Source organism: Melospiza georgiana, chromosome 5 (genome assembly GCF_028018845.1).
Source record: "Melospiza georgiana isolate bMelGeo1 chromosome 5, bMelGeo1.pri, whole genome shotgun sequence".
Classification (NCBI taxonomy): domain Eukaryota; kingdom Metazoa; phylum Chordata; class Aves; order Passeriformes; family Passerellidae; genus Melospiza; species Melospiza georgiana.
The window spans coordinates 22,725,284-22,750,179 of NC_080434.1; the positions used below are offsets into that span (position 1 = coordinate 22,725,284).

The 24,896-nt window shown below is 39.3% G+C and overlaps 1 protein-coding gene across 1 annotated transcript in view; it reads right to left on the reverse strand.

Annotated features, from left to right (window-relative positions):
• Positions 1 to 23,082, reverse strand: part of BMPR1B (bone morphogenetic protein receptor type 1B) — a 99,112-nt gene extending 76,030 nt beyond the window's left edge. Inside the window, exon 1 of the mRNA XM_058024273.1 lies at positions 23,022 to 23,082. The gene's annotated coding sequence lies outside the window, so the exon portion shown is untranslated. The remainder of the gene's footprint in view (positions 1 to 23,021) is intronic.
• Between the last annotated feature and the right edge of the window lie 1,814 nt (positions 23,083 to 24,896).

Consider the following 24,896-nt stretch of genomic DNA (forward strand, 5'->3'; position numbering starts at 1 on the left):
TTTTCCAGTTTCATAAAAACTACAACTGGTTTTATAAATCACCTGCTTTTTTCTGCATGTTCATTTGAAATTGTGAGAGTTCAGAGGAAATAGGAGCACAGGCAGGTGATTCATGTGCTTCTCCAAAATGTATTTACTAGTGGGGCCTTTCTCTACTTGTAAAGTCTAAATTCTTATGCAGTATCATCCTTACATGTAAAACTAAAGTCTACAGTCTGCAGACTCCCATGGAAACAGACAAACTGCCCAAATAAGCCACCATACCTAGTTCTCAAACACCTTTTATTCCCCATATACGTAGACTACATGAAATTACTATGTCAAAACTAAGTATGATTTGCTTTCCTAGATCATGCATTTTAACTCCCAAATTTAATAAGGCTGTGTAAACTTACTTTCTACTACAGCTGGCTACTCCAGCAGAAACAGTAAGCTAAGACATTCTTCTCATGTGACTTGAAGTAAATAAGTAAAAAATGCAAATACTCATCAACCAAGGCCTTGGACAGGATGCCCTGAAGAGTTCAGTGTGTTTTCTCTTTTCAGTTTTAGATGCTTGTAATGATGGAAGGTTTGTTGCTGCAGTTCACAGTATGATGCATCTTATCATGGGGAGGGTTCTGCTGCTTTTCCAGAGATTGTTGAGGCTTTTTCCTTCCAATGTAGGGCCACTTAGTTGTATACCAAAAGTGACTGGCCCTTGAGAAAAAGAAGTAGCAAACTGCCAGGAGAGGTGAAAAGAGCTTTGGATTAAACCACAGGAAAACTATGTAGAGAAGGATGTGGTTTTCAGGCACAATACCCAAGATGACAGCATGGAGAAATCCACTATCAGTTTTACTGGGATTTCATTGAAGCCATTCACAGCAGTAGCACAGACACTCACTGCCTTTGCGAGGAACATTTCCTAGTGAGGACCTTCTGTGGCTGTGCATTATGTTCTTTTTAAAATACCAGCAGCAACCATCCATCTTATCATGTGTGGGGATCAGGATATGGTGTGCTAACTAAGGGCTGAGGTTCAGGTCCAAGTGTCCAGACTATAAACTTGTGTTCAGTCTTAACTGAAGGGTTCCTTTGAAAGATTTCTGCTACACAGCATTCAGATCACAAAATTTAATAGAATAATCATCCCAGTAAGAAGGCCTGCCCAGACTAATATGATTGAGTCCATGTTTTATTTCTCCCTTGGTTAAAAAACAGCCTTTAAAACTTATAATATTTTGATGGAAAGAAATTACTTTTGTTCTATCAGTATAAGCATACACACAAACACACACACCTAGATGTTCACTTGTTGGTTTCAAATGTCATTACCTATGAGTTATTCTATGATATTAATAAAAGCCCATTACTCCAACAAGCTGGATCTCAAAACCTAAGTGTGTGAGGGAAGATTGTACCTTTAGCTTCACTAAAGCTCCTTGCTAGGCTGACTTTATTTGGATAAGGAACCAATCATAAAAGTTAATGGAGTTTGCACATGTTTGACCCAATAAACCAGAAATCAATATTTATAGGGGTTTTGTCATGTGCTGCCTGATCTTGCAATGAGAACCTGCACATGGTTCTTCAACTGCAAGTTGTCCTCACAAGATGGGTGCCACACAGCCACCTGATATCAATCTATCCAGCACAACTACCACTGCCACAGCTGCTGAGCCAGGGCTGGCTTCTGGCCAGGTGTCTCAGACTGTGGCAAAACAGAACTGTGCCTGGCTATAGAAGCTAAAGGCTTCCTCAGAAGGTCACATAATTTAGCAATCTCTGTCCTGACACATCAGATCAGAGCAATAGCTCAGTTTGTCCATATTCCTGTCTCCAATAAAAGGTATTTGCTTTTTATTAATTTTTAAATGCATTGCTTTTTAATTTCATTGGGATGTCTCCTGTCTTTTATTATGTAAAAGGTTAAATGGAAGAATTCAATTTGCTTCTTCTTTTTATATGTATTATTTTATTTTCTGCTTTCTGTCTCCTCTTATTGAAGTCCTCTGGTCATCCCCCAAATTTTAAGTTGCTTGTTCCTCATGGAGATGGTTCATCTCATATTTTATCACCCACCTATTCACGCTGCACCTTTTTATCAGCTGAGGTGTCCTGATGCAAATGAAGTATTCTTGGAGGGATGTGACACTCACTGACAGTCACTTTCAGAAATCAGCTCTATCTCTTGTTTGGAGTCAAATGTCTTATTCACTTTCTTCACTGCAGAAAGATTACTGTGACTTGTTCAAGATGAAAAGGAGGATACTTCTTGTACTGAGATTTATTTCAACATTCTGGAAACATACCAGGATTTTGTATTTGACAATGCGCACTTGCCAAAAATACTTTAACCTGCATGCTTTTATCAAGTTTAGCAAACCTTTTTCAGTTTAGCTCAATTCTTTCTGATTTAAACTAATTTAAATAATTACTTTTACTTTCCCTGAAGTCACTCTTTCCTGCAAAGGCTAACATATCCAAAACCACTTTGAGAAGTAACTTATTACTGCCTTCCTGGTGGCAGGAGCAGCATGTCTCACAAATCTCCATTTCTCCTTTCCCTCAATTTGCCAAAGAATGAGCTACAAGAGGACAGATGATTGGGTACAGAGGGGAGGAGTGCACGAAGAGAGCTGTAATTACCCTCAAAAAATTATTTTAATCATTTCACACTGTTTTTTCAGGGCTTTTATAACTGAGAAAAATTATAATATATATATTTTATATATATAATATTATTTTTATGCACTCATTAGTATATATTATATATAATATATATAATATATATACTAATGAGTGCATAAAAATAATAATAATACTTTTATACCATGAAGTGTTCTCAGCAATTACATTACACTTGAGTCTCTTGGTACAGTATCTTATCAGTACATAATTTCATATTTCAGAAGTTCCTTTCAGCACAGTTTGAATCAGCCTCCAAGCTATTCTCCCATGCAGTAAATGGACAAAGACAGAGATTTATTAACCCCACTCCCAGCCCAAAAGCATGTCTGATGGATTTGGAAAGTATCTTGTACATTCAAGATAGGCATCTGCCAAAATAAATCCTACTCTAATGCTTGTTGAAGGTATTTTTCCCCCCCTCATACCTCTTTACTCATTACCAATTTCCATTTGAAATAACTTTTCTTTCTGAGAAGAACTTGTTCCTGTGTTTTACAACTACATTGCTCTGTAAGTTTAACTGCAAAGCAGGTCACCCTGAGGAACCACAGTGGCACACTCATCTTAGGTACCCAGCTCTCCAGAGAGTTCACCTCCACTGTATACAGACACTATTCATAAAAGATATCATTACAGGTAGACAAAGACCACATAAGCCAACCAAACACTTGAAAAGTAAATGCATTTTGTAACTTCAATGTCATCAAGAGCCCATCAAGCAGGACTTGGCAGCAACATAATTCTTAGCATTATTTACAGACTTAATGCAAGCGCGTGATAAGAAAAAATCACCCAAAACAAAAACAAAACAAAGATACCCAAAGCCAATCAAACTTCACTCCATTGCTACTAAATTCTATGTATTACAACACAAGGCAAGTCAAACCTCAAAGCAGTCCCTAATGTGATGTGGATACAACATGACTGAGGCACTTCTGACTGGTATGATGAGCTTGAAGGCAAGTAGGAGCTTGCACAGTCCACTGACCAACAGAATTTTCAAGTAGTAATTTCAGTATTACTTGATTCTGCAATATTATTAAAAATAAATCTAAATTTGAAGACACTGGACTTCTACAATATCCCTCCTTTTGGAGGACCATATTGTTTCCTTGCTTGTTGTTTTGTTTTGTTGGGTTTTTTTAGCTAAAATGCATATTAAGACACTAAAAGACCGTTTTGGCTTTGCCGCTTTAAATAAGTAGAGAGCTTCTTTAGCCCTTCCTATTACTTCACCTGTCCTCACTTACAGAGCACAGCTGCTTGAAGGCTTAAGATTTTTTTTGTGAAGTAACAGTTCATGATAATCTCATTAAATCCTTTCTAACACTTTCCAGTTCATACAGGATTTCCTTCGCCAGGGCAAGTGGAACAAGGATTGGCCACTTAAACAATCTCTGTGAAAAAAAAACCAAAAAAACCAAAAAGACAAGAGTCACCCAAACCCCTCTTCACAGAGGAGGGTGCAGGGGACCAAAGCTCAGCCCCAACCAAGGGGCTGGAACAAATCCAGAGATGCAGCAGCTCTTTGCTGTTTCTCTCTGCAGCTGAGAAACCACATTAGAAGTGTAATCCCTGATTTCTTTTGCATGTAAAACAAACCTTGTGCTAAGCAAGCTCCTGTACCTGTAAATCATTCTGTTTAAATGTCCAAAGTTCCTCTCTCTGCTAGCCTAAGTACTCACTGCAAAGGAGTTGTGTTCTCAGGGAGAGGCTCCGTGACCAGGCTGGCTGCTCACACAACAGTGCCATTCCCAAGAACTGGGGACAAACCTCCCCAGGGAGAATGGACAGAGCGAAACAAGAACCAGGCAAAAAGAGGCCTGACTGTTTTATAGATATGCCTTCTGACAGATCATACAAATTGTGCTGTGGGTGTTCTGAAGGCAGTTCCAAGGAGAGGGACCTCCCCAGAGAAGCCTTGGGTGCTAAGCACAGGTGAATGAGGCATTAGGAGCAAGAAAAGCTGGGACATCCTAAACAGCTCTAGAAGGAGATGTTATATCAAAATGGTCAGTTTTCATTTCACTGCATGCTGTCTCATCAATAGCAGTTTAACAGGATTTTTCCCTATTTGCATGCACTTAAATGGCAAATGCACATTTCCTGCTCCAGCCGCCAAAAAATACTTTTTCAACCAGCCTGACTAAAACCACCCAAAACATGCAAAGCAAAATGTGTAAGACAATTCAATTTCTGTAGAAAAGGCTGGCCAGCTCAGGTATCTGGGTAACAAATATTTTTATAGGCCTTTCAGTGGCTCAAATCCAGGGCAGCTCTGCAGTGATTTATTTCTCCAACAGCTTCTAGGGTGGCCTATGTAAAATTAGCTGGTAATCACAAACCAGGCCCCTGGTGGGCACGTTCCACACCCAGAGCAGCAGTGACTGGTGCTCCCTTGCTGAGGGTCACAGGAGAAAGAGCAAGGGCTGAGAGGGGAATGCTGGATATTTCATGCTGTCGGGAAGAATGAAGCTGGGCATCAGAGCATTATGCTAGAACTTTTCAGGATCAAAGCACAGTTCATCTTATCTAAGCCATAAATGTGTAACTTTTTATTAATGCCCTGCTAGTACTCTGAATAAACATTAAGTACAGTTTTTAAGAGTTATAGAGAATTTGTTATCCTAAAACCTATTCCCTTAAGAGCACACAGCATAGGCTGTTTGGAGTCTAAGTTGCTACAGCAGTTGAGTTTTTTAACTGAAAATTGTCCCTATATCTCAGCGCAGAAGGGAGCAAATATTAACAGCACAACCTGTGTATTGACCCTTGAGGAAATTTCTGATGTCTGAGACTTCACGGATTAGGACTTTCTACATAACCACAGCACCTTATTTATGATAGAATTGGTTGCAAATCCCCATGCACTGGAAGTCTGCGAGTCTTGCCACCACCTCCTCTGCTGCAGGGCCCCATCTGGGCACGGCCCTGGCCTGCAGGCTCCAGCTCCATCCACAGAACAAACATCCAAACACATTGCAAATTATTTTTTCCTGCCTCCAATACAACTCCAGCCACCTCAGCCAAAGCATCCAGCCAAGACAGAGACTAAAGTGTGGTGCTGATGAATTTTATTTTGGCTGAGATGATTCAGCAACACCCACATGGTCATCTCATGTCTTGAAGCAACTCTGGTGTCATCACTGTCTCTCAATGACCTTAAACTATCACCAAGCTGTGGGAATTCTCATACTCTGATGAAAGCTAGAAATTAATGGGAGATTCCCAAATCTTACATGACAGCAGCTGCTTTTCTTCAACAATTTCCCACTATCTCTAAGAGAAGTAATTCAGACAGATGTTACAGTTTTATGCTCTCAATTCCTATTATATTCGCTAGGTCCAAAAGAATAAGTTCCTCATATCTAGGTTCAGCTTCACCATGTTTTTAATTCATTTTGGCTGATCTATTTTTGATATATTCTCTGGATGCACCTCCTTAAATTGTGCTAATTTAGTTCCCTGGCTGTACATTGTATGTTAATCCCAGCACTTGCAAATATTCAGATGGAAAATAAAAACTAGACACTAGAAGTCACATGCTTATTTAAAACATGTAGCTGGACAGTATCAATATGACATAAGGATAGTGGATGAAAATTAACCTGCAATTCTGTAATATCATCAAATAAATCGACCTGCTAATGAAAGGAAGCACATTTCCATAAGAATTCAAGTGGTATCCAAGTAACAATTCCATGATGATACATTTTCAATTAAAGAATTACAATAGACTACACTTATTTTTTCTCTCTAATGTTAGGTTGTAATTCATTATTGTACGGGCAGCTGAATATTAACCTACAGCTTCTGTTCTTTGTCTTGGTAGCAACTGGGAAATGTTTTCAAGGTCAAATACTTTTACTAAGAAAGATACCTGCACACCAAATTTTAGAAATTATCTCTTTTCTATTATCTGGTTGCTTGTTTTTAATTATTTTAGCAAGTTAGAGAAATATTAACAAAATCTATGAGAAACTCTGCTAAACTGATGAGTGAAGAGGAGTGTACCCATTCATAACAAAAGCAGGTCTATTTATTGCTATTCTGTACGCAAAAAGGCTCATGTTTTAGAAGGCCACAAGATATGAAAAACAAACTCATGGTTATAAGAAAGTAGAGCCCTTTAGTGAGTCAGTGTTGGCAGGGGGCAGACAATTTATTAACTGTCCATTTACAGTGACAACATCCTAAGTGCAAGAGCATGAAAATTAAATTCAACAAGATCTTTAATTATCTTATGTGGCAACTTCATATTATATTCTCTCACAACGTATCACTCATTAATATTGGTACATGGTACCACAAAATGTTCATATTCCATCAAATTGCAAACAAAATGCATGAAATTCTAAAGATTATTTTCCACATGCCACTACATATCTGTCAATAAGTACATTCCTGAGTTTTGGTCAGATGGCACTGATGCCTGAGGGGACAGGAACAGTACACTGTATTGTTAAATTCCCCACTAAGGCTTAGCTTCAGTAATTCAGCTTTCATTACAAATGCTAAAATTCAGTAGTAACTGAATTTAAAACTCAAAAACCCCCCACCTCTACCCCTACCCACTTAGAATATGTGAAAAATGTTTTTCCTTGAGCTTGACAGGAAAATGAAAATAAGGGAGGGGCGGAGGAGAGAATCAAGATACTGTTCCCATTATGCAGTATCTGTGGAGGGATTATTTCAAGTTAGAAAGCTACCAAGAAGTGGAAAAAAAAATTCTTACATGTTAAACAGTAGTTCCTGCTTCCCATGAAAGCCATCTGTTCTGTGTATGTGCATGGTTTGAAAGACATTCCCAGGATTGTGTCAAGCCAAAGGAATCCCCACTAGAGTTACAGAAATATAAACTCCCTTCCCAGTGGCAGGAGAGCGCTGAAATGCAGCTCTGAGGACGTGAACAGCTCCACCCGCCTCAGGACCATAACAGTCCTGCTGGCATTCCAGGCATTACGTGGGATTTTCCCATCTGATATTGGGTTATGAGAACTGCAGCTTTAGCAGGGATAACATTGCAGTACTTTGAATGAGAAATTCTTCAGATGAGTCTAAGGCGAGAGCTCCGCTCTTCTCTATTGCAAAATGGCATCATCACCCTTTCTCCCATTTGCAGCTGACATGAAAAATGCCTGGAAAATATTTCTGAAATAGGATTAATTCCCTAACACAGTTTTTGCCATTACTAATTTTAATGGGAGTGGGACATGGCACAATTTGAATAATATATTTGTTCCACCAGCATTTCCAAACTCTGGAAAGGGGCGTTGAAAACAGAAGTCTAAAAATTAATACTTGTATAAGAAGGACAATCCTTCCTGTGCGCCTGGCATTTTTGCAATCCCTTGTCTACTACTCAACTGAGTTCAAATTGCAATTATTTTTCCTAGGGAGCAATTAAATACTGCTACCAATGTTAAGCATAAACACAACTCTAACTACAAGCAACGCTCAGATGACTTGCTCAGGTTCAAGGGTTCACTGCACATGAATATCCATAAATACCACTGACAGCCTTAGCAGTATAATGAACTTTGCAGCAACTCATGCAGGCAGGCTACACAATACAAGAACATAATGCCCCAACCTTAAAGCAGGAAAGAAACCTGCAGAAGCAATTCTGAGCTACTCTTACAGCTGAAACAGCGTGTTCAAGGACTATTTGAGAAACGTTCCAATCTTGTTCATTAAATGTTCATGTGTTTATTGTTTTTGAAATCATTGGGTAGAATGTAGAAGTAGAACTGAAGGAAACATGAACTTTACATAAAGATGGTCAGTTCCACTGATTTATCACGCCAATTAGCAATGTTTTCTTACCTCCATTAACTTAAACATGCAGCATTACAAGTTAAACACCCTGGGCTTTTTAAGGCATCACATAATATTTTATCTTTAAAGTGCTTACATTTTTTTCTCGCAAACGCTGCCACAGTATCATGCAGCCTCCCATAAGCAGATATTTCTGGCATCTCTTGAAATGCATGCCCTGCTCCCAGCTCAAAGATCAGGTCTGTGTTAAAGAAACAGTCTGTTTGAAATCTAGAGAATACATTTAAATCATTGGTTTTGTTTAACTTCACTATTTTCTGAGTTGCCAAGATGCTGCTCCTCTACTTCTATGGAGCTACAGCACAAATAACAGAGGAAGCTTCTTTACAGATCTGCATACTTGGTAAATGCTGCTAGCAAAAGCAAGCACATAGAAAATACAGCATATTTTCAACCAGATCCAGGTTTTAGGAATGCTGAGGGTTGATTAAAATTACTTTTAAAAAGGCTTATGAACTGGGAAGACGGATGGGGTTTAAGTCAATGGTGGTTTTCCATGTACAAATATTAACAACTATGTCCATTCCTATCTTTTTGAGATTGACCTGGTAGGAAACTTTTTCAAGATGCATTTTGCTACTTTTCAAGTCACACAGAAAGCAATCACATCCATTTCTCTCTTCTGAAATGTTATCACTCCTTACAAAACTTGTTACAAAACTAGAGTGAACTGCCTGAGACCTCCTCTATCTATTCACAGACAAGTCAGCTGGGCTTAGCTTAAACAGCCTTCAACAGCAGCTTAAAGCAAGATAGCTGAGTTTACACCAAAGCAGATGAGGAGCACTCAGCAGTCTTCCCACCTCTCTTCAGGCAGTAATCATCAGCAGATAAGCAGCAATGGATTAAGACCAGCACATCTGTTCCAGCAGCAAGCATCTGTCTGTATTCTACTTTATCAATCTATGGAGCTGCAGTTCCTCACTGTAAGGGAACTCAGTGTTAATATCTATGATGTCTATCAGGCAAACTAATAATTTTCAAGCCCCAAATTTGCAAGCCCCAAATACAAGCTAGGATGCCAATAATAACAATTTTATCACTAATTTTCTTTCTTATATTTAACATTAAATGAGCAGCCTGCTAAAGTTAACAGATCCTTCTGATCTTGACTCAGCTTACATATTGATTGGTGATCATACACCAAATCTCCACAAACATTTACTATATAGTCTGACCAGCTTTACTAACATCTACTCACACATAAATACCATGGCATATAATTAAAAAATTTCTTATTTCTTGGGTAATCCTGTCATGGGGAATGTCTGTCATGTTTGTCAGACTGATCATGATGAAAGACAGCTTTTTTTCAATGTCAGCTTTTCTTTTTTCCTCTGTTGATCTATTAGACAGTTCCTCTGTAGAGATCTAGAAAGCTGCTTCAGCCACCAACCAACCTAAACCAGAGATGCTAATGTTTTTTTTGGCCACAACAGGCCTCACCTTCATGCAGGAACACACAAAAGTCATGTTATTTATGCAATTTACTCCTCTCTGCCATGATGGGGATAAATTCTGTCTTCAGTAAGAGGATGGATGGACACCACTCTGAGAGCCCCCCAGAAGAGAACATGGCAGGGAAGGGACCACCGTTCACCAGCACATCTTGCCTACTCAAGAGCACACAGAATTTTTGGAGAGAGAAAATTGGGGTCTAGATAACAAACTGAGTGATTCAGCCCCTGCTGATCACTAATTTTAAGTGAAGAATGAGTTTGTAATTCCAGGAAAAACAAATCAATACCGTGGCTGTGCTGTCTGCATTTTCTGTCTCCAGTGACTGGCTCTTCGGTGCTTCAAGTTTCTAGGGGTGGTTTTGGCAGTCCTTTTAACATATCACCTTACAGCTGATCCTGGTCTCCTTAAAACCTCTGCAAGGGGTTTTCCCCAGATAGATGGAGCAGTTACCATGAGCCTCTTCAGTGGCTGAGCAGCATGACATGAACGCCTTAGTCCCATCTTTTCTTTCTTGCTCTGCAGAGCTACTCAGCCATATTCACCTTTGTAAAGGAGGATCTGAGTGAGGTATTTATCATTGGTGTAGGGTTGAAAAGCCCTCTCACCCTGCTAGGACACAGGCTATTGTAGAGAAGGTGGTGCTACCTGCTTCCTTCACACCTCTGTGTTTGGACACGATTATAACATAAGGCTGAAAACTGACAAAATTTCATGTAGCTCTTCGAATATCCCAAATCCTTCTCCAGTAACTAAAAGGCTGTGAAACCACTGATAGTATTTTGCTTCAGGGCTGATATGTGACAATCATTAAAATGATAGACTGAGATGGTGCTTTATGCATGGATGCAATGAATTTATTAGCACAGGATGCAAATATTGTCTCAAAGCTAGAGGCAAGCAGAGAGCTATCCCAAAGGAACAGAAAGAGCTGGCTAGGGAAGAGGCCCTGCACTGGCATCCCACTGTGAAACATGAGCCATCCACTGGCCAAATGGGGTCACTCTCAGTGGCCAGAGTGTTTGTGACCTCAAATCCCAGCCAAATATTGCACAGAGGATAATCCTACAATAACACTAATATATTCAATAAGCTCACTAATGTATACAATAAGCTCCCAGAAGTAACTAATCCTGCTTTTAAATAACTAACTAAATGAATGAATGAATAAATAAATGTTCAACTTGTTAAAGTCAGGCACAATGAATAAGTGCTGTTTCTCAGAACTGTTACCAAATCAAGATGTTTTTTTCTATGTTTCCTTAGAGGCAATTGTTTACTGTTTTTAAAAAGCAGTATTTAAAAATAGGAGTCCAAGTATTAAAGCATAGTCACCATAATGTTTAAAAATTTTACTGCAACAAAGGATATTTAATTTTCAGGTTACATGTTGGTGCCGACAGCCTGCCACCAGCAGGGAAAAAAAAAAAAGAAAAAAGAGTATACTAAACAACTCCTCCTAGGACAAAAATTATATACACTGAGAATTTGGATTCAAAACCTTGGCAGTTTCAGATACTCATTACTCCATGAGCCAGAAAACTCCAAAATGTGTTCTTGTTCAAAAGCTCCTATGTTGTGTAATTGAGCATCTTGATTCATTAACTTGGTAGTCTTGATCATAATTCTTGATAAATGGACCCATAAAGGCCTTGACAACTCTGAGGAGGTTTTTTGGTATTTTTTCTCCAAAAACATTACTGAACATTACATTACAGGTAATGATAAATTTAAGGAAGCCACCTAACAATACCAGTTTAAATCTCCAGTAAGATTTAAAAAAGGTCTTAAACCTTGCAAGAGATGACAAATAAATAAAAGTCAATAGCTAGCAGTATTAGAGATTCAGCTCAATAGCCTCACAAAAAGTCATGAGCTTTCACATCTAAGTCGTATCAAGAATCAGCTCCAAGCAAAAATCAACATGAAATACTGGTCTTGACTGAAAATATAAGTCACAGAGCTTGCCATTGGACACCACGTACAAAAGGAATGTAAACATTCAAATGGTCAAAGAAATCTTGCAAGAAAGAGTGGAGTTTCTATAGTAGAAGTCTCTGCAACACTTGCCCAAATGGATTCATCCTGGTAACACTTAAGAACATTGTTTCTTATCAACAGTACAGTATCTACACTGCCACTGTATTTGCCAGCTCCAAATAATAATTTTTTGGCTGTGGATTGGAAAAAGAATCATCTAAATTAATAATGTACAATGTGATTTGCCACATTTACTGGCTACCTAATGTCCATCTCTTGGGCCAGTATTTGTGACATATAACTTTGTCAGTAAATGGAGAAGTTAAATAGAGAAGCTATCAGTTTTTATTGTTCTGAAGCGATTTGTAGAATTTTTAATGCAGCTTCTTCATTCCCTATACAGCTGTATGACTTTTTCCTACTGCTCAGTCTCTTTTACCCTACCACTTACTTGTTCAGCTACTGATCTCCTATATGATATCCAGCTGATACATTTTTTTCCTCTGAACTGCTGAATTTACGAGGCAGGAAAAACCAGAATTTCTTTCATACCCACGTTCTAGATGGGGGGAGGAAAAATTGCTTCCTAAAATGTTTTGGATGATTCAGCATCCCTTTGTACATTATGAGCCTTAATTTAAAAATTGTTATTCACAATCTACCTATGAAACAAAAGTAGTTCAATTAAATGGGACCATTTGACAGAATTAGCACCTTGCTTTCACATCAGCAAAGCTGGACCCTGCATCAAACACCTATAAAACAAAGAAATGGACTTAGCATTTCAAGGCATCTGAGCAAGAACAGAATCATGTTTCAGATGTGGAATTCCACATTCTCAGAAGGCATTTCATCCTCTCTGGCATGAGTGATTTTTATTCAGTTTTATTCTAGCATGCAAGCAATCCTTTCAAAGATTCCAAAACAGTCTTTACAATTGAACTGCTATTCTGCTATTGCTGATGCTCAGCAGAGGGAGAAGGAACACTCTGGGAGACACTCAGGTCTTGCCACACTAAAACTTGGACAGAAATTCCTATATAAGATGATTCACATTCAGAGTTGGATTTTCACAGATTAAATGCTGCATTTTAGGAGTTTCTTCCTCTAGTCTACAGAGTAATATGGAACAAATGTGTTCATACTTTCCTATGGCAATCCAGCAGTAACTAGGTCTGGAACCAAAAGGAGCTGAACTAAACCATGAAAGCTGAGACTCAAGAGGACTAGTGATACTGCCAGAGCCACATCAGTTATTATCCTTTGTGTATATTACAGACATCTCTCTAAAACCCAGTACCATAGCTTGAATTGTGAGTCTGTTAATTAACACCCCAAATCCATAATAGTCACAATCAGGAGACATTTGCACAGAAACCATGGAATCACCTGGGAATCATTCACCTAAAGCCAGGCAGACAGAAATCCAATTAACTCTCCAAATAAGAAAGCTCTTCACATGTCTCAGAAGTTGTTTTAACTCTCCCATTGTTTTCATTTGGACTCTCAAACAAACAGAGCTCAGCAAAACCTTGCAGCTATCACTATTCCAGGAAATGTGCTAATAAGCCAGAAGAGTGGGGGGCCCAGACACAACTTTGAAGTCACCCCTTTACACAACAGCATCTTAATTACCAAGAAAAGGAAAGGCACTGGAGTCAAACTTGCAATAGACACCATCTGAAAGGGCTAGGTGCTGCTGAGCTGATCCCTAGTTGTTATGTTCAATGACAAGTTAGAGGAAAGATTCCTTTGGACCTCCTGAGATTTTCAGGATTTCAGCTTTTTTTTTCTGCTGCTGCACATGGAGATATTTTTCTGCTTTAAACATCTTCAGTCTTGTACCTTAAAGATACAATTTATAAGAGAAAATTCTAAGAATGTCTGTGATGCAGGCAAACCCTTGGATGTATTTCGTTTCTGAAAAGTTTGGGGATTGCTTTTCACTGTCCTGCAGAAGTCCTTCCTAGTGTGATGCTCATCCAATGCCAGGAAAGAGAACTGCAATTTCCTCTCCCTTGCCACATAGGCATTTCAGAGCATCCATATGGCAAAGGGGCAAATAGCAGCAAGACAGCTTATGGCTGCATTCATTTTATGTTTTCAGTCTGTTTTAATAATAAAAGCCATAGCTTTAGATAATCTCTCAAAAACACAGATGATTTGAACAGAAAAATTTCTTGATTTCTTCTTTTTTTCCCCTGCCAGTCCAAGTTTTCAAACTTCTCTCTAATTCGATGAGGATTAGAAACTTTAGTTTGCTTTATGCATTAAAACAGTTTCCTGTGACCATTTGAGTGTGGACAGCAGGAATATTTGACAAAGAGCAAGGACTATGAGGCTAATGATGAGGTTACAAATGCTGGCAGCTCTGGGCATCCATTCAGAGCACTGCAGGGGAATGCTGACAAGTTTGCCATCTTATCCTTCAATGTCCCACTGAAAATGCTAGTTCACTGGCATATATTTAAAATAAAAATCTTTCAAATAGAACTTTCTAACACTTTCTTCACTGTAATTTCACAACCTCACCTCCTGCACGTGAGCTGACTTCTTGGGTGTGAGGATCCCAAACAGATGACTTGAGTGTTGTACAACATTAACTATTCACACTGAACCAACAGCAGGAACAAAGGAAGGACTTCAGGGACACTTGGAATGGGTAGGAAAGGATGAAACACATCCTGCATTGCTGGCATCTCACAGTTTCCAAGTTCTCTGGATGTACAACAGGGATACTCACACCTATCTATGGCACTAGCAAACACACCACAGGAAAATGAGCTGGATGTGTGGCTTCAGCACACAATGCAAGTAATCACACCAATATAGCAGGGAAAAAATACATGCAACAGGAGAGTCCTGGGGATCTGTGGAATTGCTGAGACAGAAGCCACTGAAGAAGCAATCTTTTGTGCCACCCTTTTCAAATAAACATAAAGGAGCCACAAGTGCCACTATGAGTTCCTGAGTGACCTCATCTGAACACAGAAGGAATAATAATATAATTAAACTACTATAAAACATATTTTTTTCCCTTTTAGATTCTAGGGAATTGTGTGCATTCATATTACTACAAAAGTCTGACAGACTCCTTCAGCAACCTATCAATAGTTAAATTTTGGCCAAAATTTGGATTCTGATTTCTGCTAGGCTCTAGCTTGCCTAGAGAGAGTAAAAAGAAAAAAAAAAAGAAAGGGAAGTATATAATTTTCCCCTTGAACAGCAGCCAGCAGAAGTGAGCTGTCAGGCCACTGGACAAGATGAGCACTTGATGTGAAATGTCCTCCAGGGCACAAGAGAAGCCTTCATCATCTCTCCTTCACCTTTGCATCCCTTTAAAATGTTTGTAAAACAAATCCTGTGTTTTGTTCCGGCTCCTGTGACTTTGTGTCCCGTGCTCCGGAATGTGAAGAGAAGCTAGACAAAACACCAGGGAGGCACTTGGAGAAGGACAGGACCTTCAAAGCCAAGCAGCCTCCTCAAGGACGAGGCTTGCAATCCACTTCTGCATTTGCAGTTGGCATGAAAAATTTCAAATAATCATAATAAAACATACATTGAAACTGCCTGTGTTGTAACAGAAATTTAAACTGCCAGCTCTTCATTCTGAAATCTGTCCGCAGAGAGTGTTAAAAAGTTGACCCTTGCTCATATCGCCTGAACTGACTTAAGATAAACAATGCTTTTGGCACTGGATTTTGTTTGCTTGCTTGAAATTTTTGTCAGGGCCGTGGAGATAAACAATTAATGAATTGATAAAGCATTACAGTAATGTGTTTCAATGGTTAAATATTTTGGTTTTAACTAAAATTATTGTAATCCTCAATGCACCTTCTGAACTGTTTTTAACTTAAGTAGGAAAAAAGTTTTGAAATGTCTTTACAGATATGTTCTTTGTTTTAAAGCAGGGAAAAAATCCCCACATTTCAAGATAAATGGCTTCTGTCTCGGGGAGTGTTAATGAGGTAAGACATTTCCAAAGAGCCTCAGAGTGACAATAGCACACGGACTGTGGTGGTTCCACAAGTGCAGAACTGCCCCCAGCAGTGAACGCCCACTGAAGTGAAGCAAAGCACAGGCAGGAGGGAGGGAGGCAGAGAGGGGGAGAAAGAGGGAGGGAGAGAGAGAGAAAGGAAGAGAAGAGAAAAAAACCCCAAACTGTTACAAGTTCATGCACCCCTATTACAAATTCGTTTTAATTAAACAAAGAGATTATACAGACATTGCTGACAGGGATTATCAAAATAGAATGGCGCCACCTGCCCCTTGCAGCCCAATTAATTAGCAGAGAATCTGAGGTGCCAATTATCACAAAGGAATAAGAAAGGATCAGTAAACACAGCTCATGATGAACTTGAAAATTAACTCTTTCAGCTCACAGCTGAAGTCCCACAGCCTGTACAGCCCTGATGCTGCTACAGCCCTCCAAAAGCCCCACATTGAAAAAACACAACAGGCTTCTCCAGATCCCTCTTTCCCATGGTTTTGTGAAGTATGACCACTCCTGCTCTTCATGAAGTTCCCAGGGCACTTTTAAAATTTATGTCACTAAATTTACATAGCAGGAGAAGTCATTAAGATTGAAAAGATTCCTCAAAACAAAAGACAGACTTCTTACTGCGTTTTGAGGTATGTCAGGAAAATGTAGATCACTTCTCATGCCATACCAGAGAGGTTTTAAGACAACAGGTTCAGAACAATGAGAATTCCAGTTACTGATAGATAACAGATAGAAGTTTTAATTTTTTAGGAAGTAGGTATTGCTTGTAGGAGCTTGACTCCTTCTCTCCCTGCTCATATAAGAATCTTCTCTTTCAAGCGCTTGGGTAGGATACCTCCAGAAGTAAAGGAATGCAAGTAGGAAGGCAGCAGGAGGTAATTGCAATCTATTTTCCTGGGGAATCCAGAGTCTACCAGAGTATCCCAGAAATGAAACTTTAGGCTTTGGATCTATGCAGTGTGAGCCATTACCAAAGGCACTGCTGTGTCCAGTCTGCCTCAGCGCTTGCACAGCTGGCTGGTGGTGGCCCTGGAGAGGGAAGAGTTACTGCCATTTGCCCTTCCCTGTATAAACCCCACATCACTTTTAGAAGAACTTCCTCCTCCTTCTAGAAGGTTCAAAACTATACCTGCCCTCAGTCTATGGACTTGAAGCTGTGTCATAAAGAGGAATCAGTAAGCACCCCATGTGTGCGGGGCCTCAGGATTTTTTCCAGTTGTTGAAGGAAACACACGGAGGAATGACACCTTCAACTTCCCCTCCTCAGAAGAGTGACTTGCTGCCTTTCGGGGCAGGCAGTGCTATCATGTCTTATGCAATCTTGTAATCACAGCTTAACCTTACTTTGTGGTTTCCTGGAGGCCATAAAAACAAATGAACAATGAGATGCAAAGCTATGGAAGCAAGAAGAGGTAACTGCTTCATTTTTAATTTTTTTTTTCTGCAAAACAGAATTTCTTTTAGGGAATGTTTGCCTTTCCACTATGCACGTGCTCATTTTAAAGTTACATTGACAGCTACTCTAAGTATTATACAGAGTGATAAATTTAGCTTGTAGAGCTAAGCAACTCAATACAAAAAGGTTGGATGAATCCTCAGTTATATATCCCAGTGTAAATATATATATCCCAGTGTAAATTTTGTGGTTTTCTGTTGTCTTTGCTGGATTTGAGTGTCACATCTGCAATTAAACCCCACTCGTGTCTTTGTGCTATTTCTTCTCTATTGTATTTGAAACAGAAAAAAAAAGGTGGTTTACATGACAAGCCATGTCATTAAATATCAGTTAGGCAAAAACTGTATTGACTCAAATGGGGAAAAAATGAACCTCAGAAGTTTGGGTTTTAGTGTCAACATTGTTCAATACTCCTGTAAATAAATATGAGAAGGGAGTGCTACAAGCACCTGTAGTGCAACTGGATTTAAATTAATCACACTACTGATGTGGCATGATATATAATTGCACTACCATATCTGTCTTGAGGACTGCAAAACAAAGTCCGAATACTTCAACAATGCAAACTGTGAAATACAACAAGTTTAATAAGCAAATTTGCTTGCAATGCCAAGCTCCTCTTCTTTTCTAAAGTGCTTGCTGGATCGTTACTCAATGGCTTTATTGTTTTGGGATCAGAAAGGGAGGACTTCAGCTCTACAATGCACAGTTTGTCACCCTTTGGATAAAGGAGCTGTGAACCAGAGCAGCGGGACATACTTGCATTTAACGCAGTGTGCTCTGAAGAGTGGAGCACATGCTGGCAGGACTTGAAAGCCCTGAAACGCCAGCCAACTCCTCCAGTTAAATTGGTGAGACCTCCACATACCTGTGGGGTGTGAAAAGGCCCTGGTGCTCATCATTCTGCATTAGGATTGAGTTCATCTTATCAAATGGGCCTTTGCGCATATTGTGGAGTAATTTACCAACCGAAAAAATCATAACGATTTTCCACTTCATTTACCTCAACAGTAGCTACGTAATGTCAATAGTTTTAAACATTTAATTAGACACACCACGTGTTTTATGCTCTACTAATTACACAAAATTGTGCTCAATAATTTTCTTCCCATTGAAACAAACCTTAAGCAGCTGTTAAAACACTAATTAGGTGAATGCCTCCACGCTGTGCGTTTGGCTCGGTGCCGAGCGCATTCCTCCCAGTGGTGAGCAGGGTTTTTCCAGTGTCCATGATGCAACCCTGAACACATGTCAATCTCTGCTGCACCACAGAACTGAGAGTGAACTCCAAACATTTATTCTGGCCCTCATCTCAGAAAACTAACATTATATATATAAAATGCAACAGTTCAGAAAGCTGTTCAATTATACTGGGCTCTTAGTTTTCTGTGCTTCCATTTTTATCTCCTAAGAGCAACTAAATTTGACACAGAGCTTGTCATTTGCAATCTCCTATGAAATCAGCACTTTTTATTGCATTGGAGCTGCCTTACAGACGTTATCTCACGATACAGTCAAATAAAAATGGATTGCTGAGCCTGGTACAAATGAAGCCTTTAGTACTTAGATACTTTAGGGTTATTTTGTTCCTAAAATGTTTTAAAAAGTTATGAGCCACAATTATCCATGCTTACAGTAGCAAGGGCTGGGAAAATATTTTTTGTTTTTCAGTTTTACACAAGAAGATAACCACAAGAGAGGTTTTATTTATTTTAAATATCCTTGAGAAAGGGCATTCAAGTCTTGCCATTGACAAGTTTGGTGAGCCTAATGGCATCCAGAATTGAGTCAGTACCTCTGAATGTCTCAAATGGCTTCACTCAGAGCTTTAAGCCTGGCTGTAACTCCAGTAAAATCAGGTTCTCTTAATTAGTGACTAAGCCTGTACAGCTGCAGGCCTAATCCTGGCATTCCTACAAGGACAGAGGCCTGGCAGAGGGGACCAGATTGCCAATAACAGGAACTGTCACAGTTCCTACCTCAGCAGTCCCCCAAGCCTGCCCATGCCTCTATGAACTGGGATTTTGCTCTTGACGACATCCTGATGATTCCAGACTCAGGATTTGTTCCTGAAGAATTCCTACAAGAAGAAATTGCCCATAATGGCCATCCTCAGAAACCCACATGTATACTTTTCCCTAAATATTTTTTTTAATTGCACCATAGTAAGTGTACATAAATCAAAAATTAAAAAGAAAATAGGGGGCTTTTTTGCCTTTGACAAATTTTTAAGCACTATCGCCTGAGTATGCTTGCTGCTTCTACAGCCAAGAAAGTGTGCTTGTTCTATTACAAATTAATAGATTGTTTATGTTCCTAGTTAATCTCTGTTCTTCACAAATTATGTTAACAATACTTCTTTTTTAATAATTTCCAGTGATTGGTGACCTAGCTGACAATGGGTCTCCTAAAATACATTGCACCTGTGGACTTCTTTCTTTTATGGAAAATTAGGATGGTCATGTCCTGGCTTCCTTTTCTAATGCCATTAGGAGCTGCATCAGGTGTACTGTTGAGTGTTTTTTTATTTTTCAACTTGCATATTCTGAAGTCAGAAACATCACAAAAAAAAGACACAATTCTAATCCACATACCACATCACTGAAAACTGTAAGAACAGATCTGCTTAAAAGACAAACCCAAAACATAAAAGATGTTAAATTTCCATAGTTCACATTGATCTTATGTACCTGTACAAATGGAAGATATATTTTCTTTTATTAAAAAAAAGAAAAAAGAATTTGACATATTTAGTATCTGTGTATAAAATCAGACTTTTTTTTTTCTGTCTTGTTATATTTAGTTGAAAAAATCCTGCCATGCAACCAGACCACACACCAAGAGGTATTTCCTGATTAGAAAGAGCATTTTTCTGTTTTCTGGAAGTTCCAAGTTTAGCCTGTTTCTTAATCCTTTTTCGGGTAGTAATATACGTGTACACAGTGGGTAAAGGGCAGTGTTGCCTTATATATCAAAAGCTCTGTTATCATTATAGTGAAAGGATTTCATATCCTCAGAGATTCATACCTCCTCGATGTTTCTTGCAGGCATCTCCTCTAAGCACTGACTCTTCTTGGTCCTCACAGTCATCATCTGACTCCTCCAACTCCAGTTCCCACCAATCCACTCTTTTGTACCAATAGTTCTCATTTGCTACAGTTATTGCCTGTTATCATCCAGCCTGCTCCTAATCTTTAGTAATAGAGCCCAGCTGCAACTCATTGGGGGATAAGATTACATTCTACATTACCTTCATTTACCCATACTGTGTCCCCCTACAGGGAGGTATAGCTGAGACAACGATAATATGAGCTAAACAATCCCTTCACATAACAAAGACAGCGTAAATCTTCATAAATTAATTATACTAAGATATAAGATAGGAAAAAATGGAAGCTATACTAAATTTATCTGTGGATATAATTTAAAATTCTCTTCCCACACAAGACCCATAACACTTTTCCTAGTAACTAGGGTGGCATTGAGTCTCACCATTAAATTCTTGATTCCTAATGCAGAATTTCCTTCCTGAACTGTTCCTTTTACAAATCAAAATAGCAAATCTAATGTTTGTTTCCCATCTCGCAGGATAAAATATCCCCTAATTCCAACAGGCTGATCTAGGAAAATGTCATCTAAACAAGCTGATTGGTGTCCAAACATCATTACTGCAGAAAAAACAAATAAACAAACAAACAAACCATAAACATTTTTTGTGCTGTTAGAGATGAAAATGTAAGTCCTTTTCAAAAATAAGTTGGGGAGGTCTCATACCTGTGAAAGGCAGGAATTAATCTGAGATATACTTCTGATAAATATTTTAATGGGATGAGCATGGGCACTTGCCATGTATTTGGTATTTTAATTTAGTACATGATAGCCACTGTGTTTGCTTCTGCTTTTGTGTGGACTTGTTCAATGTACAAGGATATTCTGTAAGGACAAGGATATTCTTAATTTTACATGCATAAAAAAACTGTGAAGATTCACTCAAGTCTTCTTCCAGAAAACGATAGTGGAAATTACACTAGTGTGGAAGAATTGCAGTGCACAAATGCTGCTCTCTTCTGTAGCCAGTCATTAAGTTTGGAAAAGACTTCTAAGATCATTGGGAAAAGACTTCCAAGTTCATTGAGTGCAGCCATTAACCCAGCACTGCCAACGCCACCACTGAACTATGTCACTAAACAACACATCTACGCATTGTTGAACACTTTCAGGATGTATATTCCACCACTTCCCTGGGCAGCCTGTTCCAGTTCTTGACCACCCAGTCAAGCCTGTTCTAGTGCCTGATCACTGAAGACATTTTTCTTCATGTCTATACCTCTCCTGGCACAGCTGGAAGCCATGTCCTCTTGTCCTGTCACTTGTTACCTGGGAGGAGAGCCTGACCCGCACCTGGCTACAGCCTCCTTTCAGGTAGTTGTAGACAGCAAGAAGGTCTCCCCAACCCTCCTCTTCTCCAAGCCAAACACCCCCAGCTCCCTCATCTGCTCCACATCAGACTTGTGCCCCAGACCCTTCCCCAGCTCTGCTGCCCTTCTCTGGACTCGCTCCAGCCCCTCAATGTCCTTCTTGTCATGAGGGGCCCAAAACCAGACACGGGATTTGAGGCGCAGCCTCAGCAGTGGCAAATCCTTTCTCAAGCTGAGGACTGTTCACTCATAGCAAAACCCCAGCACATCTTTCCAACACTCTCATCTCACATCATTTGAAGAGGGTTGGGATCAGATGACTTCCCAAGGTCCCTTCCAACCTGAACATTCTACGATGCCTGCAGAACACTGGCAATCACATCAGGTGGCCATAACCTCAGTACCTTTCACACACAGCTCATTTCCTATTTATTCCTTTTTCCTGCAGGAGTCAGATGGACTCATCTGCCTCAGCCTGAGTACCTGAATTATTTCCTTTTTACGCACAACGTGCAGCAGAGTACAGGGTGCTACAGGGTAATTTTCCCTTTCCAGCTTCTATATTTATTTCACCGAAACTTCCTTTATCAACCACATTCATGTTCTTAGAAATGTGTTCGTTTCAATAAAAATGACTTACTGTTTTATGGAAGTTGAAGGCCAATGACCCAAATCCTATAAATCATTAAAAATACTTTCTGCCATAGAATCCTAAGTTGCTTTTTTCTCAGTAGCAGAGAAAGTATTTTACTATAAAAAGTTACATTTTTGCCCACACTAAAAATTCTGCATTAAAAATACACTAAATGAGGGACAGATGTTTAAAACAGCAGACCTACAATGAAGTATTAAATATTGCTGGCACAGTGTGCCCTTTGGTACAGTTTAGTCTCTTTTTGCAATAGGCATGTTTTCACAGCTGTAAAAGCACCAAAAATTACTGTCTCTGCTCCAATATTAATATAGAAATCTATTAAAAAATACACCAGACTGCTGAACAGATTAAACTATTGTTCATACATTCTATCATTAAAATAATTTGCTTTAAAAATTAATACTAATGTCAAATGTTTTGAAATTGGTTAAGAGGAATAGTGTCACTTTGAAGAATATATGGATTATTTATACAAAACCAAACAATTCTACTTTTTTCAAAATAAAAATGCAACCCTCCAAGAAATCAAAGAAATCAAACCTGCTACTTGATGTTTTGCTCAATGACAAGTTGTCCAACCCACAGCAGCACAGAGGTGGTGAACGATCTTGTGTGAAATCACTCCAAACCCGCGCTGAGGATGCAGTATAGGATTAAAGCCCTTTTCCACAGGTACTGGTGGTGCCTTAGAGCTATGGGAGAAAGTGAGACAGGTCATGGAAGAGTAGATTCTGTGGTATAGGGGTTTTTTGTGTTAAAACACAATAAACATAAACAAGATGGGCAAAGAGATAACCTATAGAAAGAATGATAATATTAAAATTTTCAGACCTAGTAACTGTGAGGATGAACTTGGTAAACCCATGTTCACCACTATACATAGGTTCTGCTACATTAAAGATTTAATTTCTATATCCCAGGCTGGTGGCTCAGAGCTCCAAAATCAAACATCACAAGTTCACACTCCTTGCGGAATTTTGTCTCAGTCTGTGCTTCATTTACTTGAGCACTAAACAATCTGTGATAATCACAGTTCTGATGAAGTGATGCCTACCTAAGTTTTCAACCTGTCTGGAATAAGAATAGTTGTGAGATGTCCATAGCTCTATTTGTTTTAGTCAGTGCTACTTCAAATATCAATTAGGAACATTAGTCCTTGTGACATGAAACTCTTTTACTACTCGAAGCAAGGAGATGAAATGTTACAAAAATCTGCATATAAGGTTAAATGAAAGTTAGAAGACTTACTTGGATCCTTGAGGGAACCAAGAAAAAAATAGTTCTATTGAATGTTTCTAAGAATCTTTGTCCAAACTCCTAACAAAGAAGTGATGGGGTGCTGAGGAGACACAAAGCTTGATTAAAAGCTCAAAACTCCAGAAACACTGTTTTAAAAGCTAGGGAAAAACCTTGAAGAATGAGCAGAACAAGGCAGGATGAGGACACAGCATGTTGGCCAACCAGCAGGATGCTACCACAGGCAGTAATAGCAACAAAACCACACAGGGCTTTGGGAGCACAGCTCCTGCTCAATAAACAAATTCCTTGGACTGGAGACATTTTCTTGGAAGGAATTTTTACGGCACAAACATTTCTACTCTCTTCTGGAAGCCCTGGAAAACCAAACCCAAACCTCCCCCACACTGTATGCACACACACACACACACACACAAAACCTGAAGATGTCAACAGCCCAGTGAAACTGGATTGTCATGCTCTAGAATGCCCCTTGTTATCTGTCTTGAGTAGGTCTTTGCTGAGGAGGTTCTACCCATCTGTGAAGCTCAAAGCCCACCTCATAACTGATTCCTGCCCTGAAGGATTGCCCCCATCTCTGGAAGCCTTGTTGCCATGATGGGCACGTCCCACACAGAGCCCTACCAAGACTTCCCCAAGGATGGGGTTGCAGCTGTGCACACCTGGGGATGCAGAGGTGTGAAATGGCAGCACTGCCACAGTGGCCAGCACAGCCCAGCACATAATGGAACAAAGAGAGCCCTCACCACTCTGGTTAGACCAAAAAAACTCCAGGGGCTATAAAATGTAAGGAGGGAAGGGAGAGGGGGGAGTAAAAACAATCTCTGAGCAGGAAAACAAGATAAATTCATTGAATAAATTATTTACTGGAATTATTCACTTAGCTTCAATTACAATCTATCCATTCTATCCACCATCTACATCAAATTATAATGAATTATTCTATTATAACTTGGCTTCATGCCTGCTGATTTGCAGTAGCTTATTTTTTCAGAAAATAATAGTCTGATGCTGTTCAGCCTTCCACAGGATTTAGATGTGCACACCTAGACATACCCAAAAGACAATTTCTTTTTGAGAATCTCACTCCTTCTGTAAATTAAAGAGAGGGGAGCAAGCATATTATATTTAAATTGCCAGCAGATATTTTAACAACAT